A 6,585-nucleotide genomic window follows, 5' to 3' on the forward strand; every position below is an offset into this window, starting at 1 on the left:
ATAATAATAATAATAATAATAGGGAAAGATGTCCCTATTTTCATCGGAGAAATGTTGGAGAGTATGCATCTTGCATGGGGTTTCTAAATGTAGGGGAACATTCAGAATTGTGGCCATCCACCTGCAAGCAGAAGTGGAATAACCCTTTCTACTGCTTCAACCTGGTGCTGAAGCCGACAATACAAGGAGAGTCACAGTAGCTGACTTTTTTGTGAAGCTCCGAATCCTGCTGGTGGAGTACTGGCAAATTTGCCTGCCTCCAATTTCCCCCTCCTATTCAATGTGCTTTACAGTGTCAGATTTTAGACAGGGCCACTCTGTGTGATGATATGGCCTTGGAATTCAGCAACAATCCAGGCAAAGAGTTGGAGGTTGCAGAGGCATCAGCTAAGGAGTTGAACCAGGTTCAAGACAGTGAGCCTGCTGCTGTAAGTCAGGAGGTCTCTTAACCTTCAGATGAGAGGCAGCCCACAGACCAATTCCCTGTAGAAACAGGACCTATAGAGGCAGAGCCAAGACCTTCCCCTGAGCCGGAGGAACCCAATGCCTCTTGCAGTACAGTGGTGCCCCGCAAGATGAATGCCTCGCAAGACGAAAAACTTGCTAGACGAAAGGGTTTTCCATTTTTTGAGTCGTTCCGCAAGACGAATTTCCCTATGGGCTTGCTTCGCAAGACGAAACGTCTTGCGAGTTCTTGCGAGTTTGTTTCCTTTTTCTTAAAGCCACTAAGCCGTTAATAGCCGCTAAGCTGCTAAGCCGTTAATAGCCGCTAAGCCGCTAATAGCCGCTAAGCCGCTAATAGCCGCTAAGCCGCTAATAGCCGTGCTTCGCAAGACGAAAAAACCGCAAGACGAAGAGACTCGCGGAACAGATTAATTTCATCTTGCGAGGCACCACTGTACCTCACTGGTCCAGCAGTATAGCGAATGCCTCAAGCTTCCGGCCTTACAGCCTGTCATGCTTGGATTGGATGCCACAGCAAGTTTCAGGACCACAGACAGCTCTGAGTGAGAAACGTGCTCTGATGGCTAGAAAGCAAACCAAGCCTTTCTAAGCGTCTGCTCCAAGACTATTTCTCACTGGCTTCTTTCCCTTGTGGATAACTCTAGATTCTGGGAATGGCTTTGATGTTGTTGAGTTTCTTTCACAATGAGGCGGTATATAACTATTTTGAAGTAAAAATAAATAAATGTTGTTGTTGTTTAGTCATTTAGTCGTGTCCGACTCTTCGTGACCCCATGGACCAGAGCACGCCAGGCACTCTTGTCTTCCACTGCCTCTGACAGTTTGGTCAAACTCATGCCGGTAGCTTCGAGAACACTATCCAACCATCTCGTCCTCTGCCGTCCCCTTCTCCTTGTGCCCTCCATCTTACCCAACATCAGGGTCTTTTCCAGGGAGTCTTCTCTTCTCATGAGGTGGCCAAAGTATTGGAGCCTCAGCTTCACGATCTGTCCTTCCAGTGAGCACTCAGGGCTGATTTCCTTCAGAATGGATACGTTTGATCTTCTTGCAGTCCATGGGACTCTCCAGAGTCTCCTCCAGCACAATAATTCAAAAGCATCAATTCTTCGGCGATCAGCCTTCTTTATAGTCCAGCTCTCACTTCCATACATCACTACTGGGAAAACCATAGCTTTTACTGTACGGACCTTTGTTGGCAAGGTGATGTCTCTACAAAAATAAATAGAGTCATAGAATTGTAGAGATGGACAAGGGTCATCTAGTCCAGGCACGTCCAACCCCCAAGAGACTGTGATTTACTCCCAGTATAAAAAAACTGGCAGTGATCTATCCATTGTGAGGAGGAGGAGCATGCGTGGGGTGGATGGATTTCCCACAGTTGTTGTGCTTTGTTTGCGGAGGATTACCCAGAGTTCTTGAGCCCAGAGTTCTTGAGCTTTTGGGGGGTAGGATTGCCCAGAGTTTTTCAGCTTTTATTTCTTAACTTTCGGTAAACTTTATTTAATTCCATGATTGATAAGAGTCCCACGATCTACCAGGATCAGCTGGGGATCTACTGGTACATCACGATCTACAGGTTGGACATTTCTAGTCCAAACCCCTGCAATGCGTGAATAACTTTAAATAGGTTAAAAAGTTGTGTTTAAATAACTTAAAGGGTCAGCCCTCTGGCCTGAAAGCTGTCACTCCTCCAACTGTAGCTCAGTGGTAAGAGCACCTGCTTTACATGAAGAAGAAGAAAAATCCCAGGTTCAATTTGCTGAATCTCCATTCAGGGCTGGGAGAGACTCCATGTCTGAAACCCTGGAGAGCTGTTGCCAGTCAATGAGCTGGTGGCTAGCTGGACCAATGTTTTTCTGCTCACAGGGGGAACTGGTGTCTCCACAATGGGGAAAGATTTATTAAGGTGCTGGCTCAAGCTGGTGGGGAGGGGAACCATTTGGTTTCTGCTTCAGGTATCAAATGTTCTTGGCTGGCACTGGTTGCAGGCAAAATCTAATGAGAAGTTGCAACCTTCTGCCTGACCTGCTGCCCTTACTAAGCCTCTGAACAAGCTTCTTGCCAACTGCCTTGAATACGTGTGTTGTTATCCCATACTGAAAGTTTAAATAACTTCCAAAATACTTAATGATCCTGGGTATCCACCTTTATCCCCAACTCAAATGGTAATCAAGGCAGGCTTCCCCATTGACTCCAGTGGCGCAATTAGGTATCTTAAAACTCTGGACCCAATGTGGAAGCGGGCTTAATGTGAGGCACTGGATTTCTGCCATGACAGCTCTGTTCCACCCCAAGCACCCAACACCTAGTTATGCTACTCTCATCATGAATGCAGATACACTGGGGAGTTTGTAAAGACTAGAAGATGACTCATTCTACCCTTGAAAACAAATTTGGGGAGAGGATATAATGTATACATTAATTCCATCAGAGGACTCTGGGTTCCCTGGCACCACCTTTTGGTGCTAGTTGGAGACCTATTATCGCTAAACCTTTCTTCTGATTTCTGAATCTGCTACAGGCGCTGTTAGAATTACAGCCGCGATAACGGGCAGTGGGGTGGGGGGAGCTGGGAGTGGTGGGGCCAGGCATGGGATTTGAATTAATGCTTTTAGACAAATCTCCATTCCGTTTCTAATTCTAATGCTAATTGCATTTGTGGATCAAACCCCGCTCGTCAAAAGTTTCTGCTTCAAAACTGTACGCGAAAAGATTTGACTTTTATTTTGCAGGGAGCGTGCTTTGCAACGGAGACCAAACACAGTTCCAAAAAATCAAATAAAGGGGTGGCCACTCCGGGACCAACCTCTCTCTGTGTTTTAACTTCCTTTCATCTGAATTTCATGGCTCTGATAACGCCAGAGAATAAGGAAGGTCTTAGCCACAGGTGGGCCCCCCCACCCCAAATTGCTCATTTTTGTATTGCTGATTCTCTCTTGCAACACCCATGTGCTTTGTGCGCATTGTGAGCCTATTTGTGGATCTACATCCTGCTTTCCCACCAGCTAGTTGTCAAAGCAGCTGAGAGGGGAGGAGGAGGAGTGCTCTGAGGACAGAGAAAGTATTGAGAATACCAAGGATATGCACACATCAGTGCTCAAGAAGACTAAATCACCCAAGCAAAGATCAACTGGCTCAGGAAGCCCTCTTCTTCTAGTAGGACTCATTGTGCAGGCCTGGGGCCTTTACCTGCGCATTGACCACAAGCGCCTGGAGTGCCTGAACGAGCAGAGGGAAGGCAGTGGGGCTCTCGTCTTCCACGCCTGGGAAGACCGTGGAGACCGCCAGAAGTTTGTAGAAAGCGATGATGATGAAGAACTTTTGTTTAATATTCCTTTTACCGGCGAAACTAAAAGGGATAATTGTGATGGGAGAGGATGATGACACCCCCCCATCAGAAATGAGACTCTTTAAGAACATTCCTCACATGTCTTTTGGTGATACTGCCAGAGAACCAGATCAGATGTTCAGCCTGAATCGTGATGTTACTGGAGAACTGGAATATCCTACAAAAATTGCTCGCTTCTCAAATGTCTATCATCTGTCCATCCACATCTCCAAGAACTTTGGTGCTGAGACAACGAATATATTTTACATAGGCCTGAGGGGAGAATGGACAGAACCTCATCGACATGAAGTGACCATCTGCAACTACGAAGCAGCAGCAAACCCAGCAGACCGCAAAATTGATCAGATCACACCGGAGACGTACTTCATTTCTTAAGTGGTTTGTGCACCACCAGACTGCTGTGGAGGCTTGGAAGACTGTCAAACACTTGAGGCTATAAGGAGCATTGTAGCGTTAATCCTTTTGTGGGTGTGGGTGTGGCTGCTTTGGTAAAGCAGGGCACCAAATGCTGGCAATTAGGTACCAATAATTATACCATTGCTAAGGACAATCATAGGGACGCGGGTGGCGCTGTGGGTAAAACCTCAGTGCCTAGGACTTGCCGATCGTATGATCGGCGGTTCGAATCCCCGCAGCGGGGTGAGCTCCCTTCTTTCGGTCCCAGCTCCTGCCCACCTAGCAGTTCGAAAGCACCCCTAAGTGCAAGTAGATAAATAGGTACCGCTTTATAGCGGGAAGGTAAACGGCGTTTCCATGTGCTGTTCTGGCTCGCCAGAGCAGCTTCGTCACGCTGGCCACGTGACCTGGAAGTGTCTGCGGACAGCGCTGCCCCCCGGCCTCTTAAGTGAGATGAGCGCACAACCCTAGAGTCGGACACGACTGGCCCATACGGGCAGGGGTACCTTTACCTTTTTAAGGACAATCATGGCTTGAGATCTTACAAATATTGAAGGAGTAGGTTTTGGAAATATTGGCCTTTGCCTGCCTGTAACTCGGTTGTCTCAACTATGTTGTATCTATCAGGGCAGAAGTTGTTTTTTTCAGTCAGATGATCTTCCTGTTCAGTTGCTGCTTCTGCTGGCATACATAAAGGTGTGAGGCTAGTGGGAGACTTGGTCTGGGAGTGTTGTACCATCTGAGATTCAGTTCTGCCTCTTGAATGTACTTTATACAGGGGGATGAGTTACTGGTCTTCTAGATGAGCTCTTGCCTAATTTCAAAAGTTAATGTGACTTGTACATGGCAGTACAGTGGTACCTTGGGTTAAGTACTTAATTCGTTCCGGAGGTCTGTACTTAACCTGAAACTGTTCTTAACCTGAAGCACCACTTTAGCTAATGGGGCCTGCTGCTGCTGCCGTGCCGCCGGAGCACGATTTCTGTTCTCATCCTGAAGCAAAGTTCTTAATCTGAAGCACTATTTCTGGGTTAGCAGAGTCTGTAACCTGAAGCACTATTTCTGGGTTAGCAGAGTCTGTAACCTGAAGCGTATGTAACCCGAGGTACCACTGTATTCATTTGATGCACCAAAGTACTGCATGCTTCTCCATGAATATCATCCAGTAAGTTGCTTGCCAGAATGCAACAGCTTCAACTATGCATCTAAAACCTGAAGAGGGGTGTTTCTCTCTCCTGGGCTTAACTTTCTAACCAATGCGGCTTAATTTTTTTCTAATAAACATGGCAAAGAACATGTAAGTAAGTAAGTAAGTAAGTAAGTAAGTAAGTAAGTAAGTAAGTAAGTAAGTAAATAAATAGATAGATAGAAGGACTCATTGTCCAGCCTGGGTAGCTGGAATCAGCCTAGGGCAGGGGTCAGCAAAGTCTTTGTGGCTTGGGCTGGTTCATGGTCCTGCAGACGCTGTGGTGGGCCAGAGTGCACGCGCACTCACGCATGTGCAAATGCTATTTCCGGTGCTTCTTCCAGCACGGAGGAGGCGTGCACAGCTTCCCATTGGCTGCAGGAGCTTCCTGCAGCCAATGGAAAGCCGGCCAGCGTCGCGGAAGGCGATCCCCGTTCTGCTCTGCGCCGGTTTAGTGCGGCGCATGTGAGCCGACCAAACAGGCGGTGGGGGTTCCCCAAGCGGGTGGCGGGAGTCCATGGGCCAATTAAACGACCCCTATGGGCCTCTTGTGGCCCATGGGCCTTAGGTTGCCGACCCCTGGCCTAGGGCCTGAAGGTCCTTCACTGCGAAGACTGCAGTTTAGTGAATCACCACATGGGGAAGTACTACGAAAATCCATATTGTCCTCCCAACATTATTTTGCAGTTGTTTAACCCGCCCCCCCCGCCCCAGTGTTTCTCTCTCTTGACTCCAAAGCCTTGTATGCAGATGTAGCTGTATGTCTTCCAAAGGTCAGTGTGTTTAGGAATCATCCGCTGGAATGATGTTGTTGTCAGGAGCTTGTCCTACACTGGGGCCCCTGAGCCTTTTTTCAGTTAAATGTTTTGGTTTGCTTGTCCTCACCTGTCGCAGCGGTCCAGGTGTGCCAGAGGCAGATTTGCACAGGTGGCCTAGACAGGCACAAGATTTTGCTGCTGTCATACTACAAGAGCAAGAAAGCACCCTGTGGATCAGCTGCTTTAGGAAGAAAAAACGTGCTTGTAGGAAGCATAATTACTGAACACAAGCACCGCATTTTTCGCTCTATAAGACGCACCAGACCATAAGACGCACCTAGTTTTTGGAGGAGGAAAACAAGAAAAAAAATATCTGAATCCCAGAAGCCTGCATTCGCTCTATAAGACACACACACATTTCCCTTTACTTT

General features: G+C 47.4%; 1 pseudogene; it reads left to right on the forward strand.

Annotated features, from left to right (window-relative positions):
* The first annotated feature begins 3,546 nt into the window (after window positions 1-3,546).
* LOC128404306 (PITH domain-containing protein 1-like) lies at window positions 3,547-4,364 on the forward strand (annotated as a pseudogene).
* Window positions 4,365-6,585: the final 2,221 nt, after the last annotated feature.

The sequence above is a fragment of the Podarcis raffonei genome, chromosome 16 (genome assembly GCF_027172205.1).
Source record: "Podarcis raffonei isolate rPodRaf1 chromosome 16, rPodRaf1.pri, whole genome shotgun sequence".
Taxonomy (NCBI): Eukaryota; Metazoa; Chordata; class Lepidosauria; order Squamata; family Lacertidae; genus Podarcis; species Podarcis raffonei.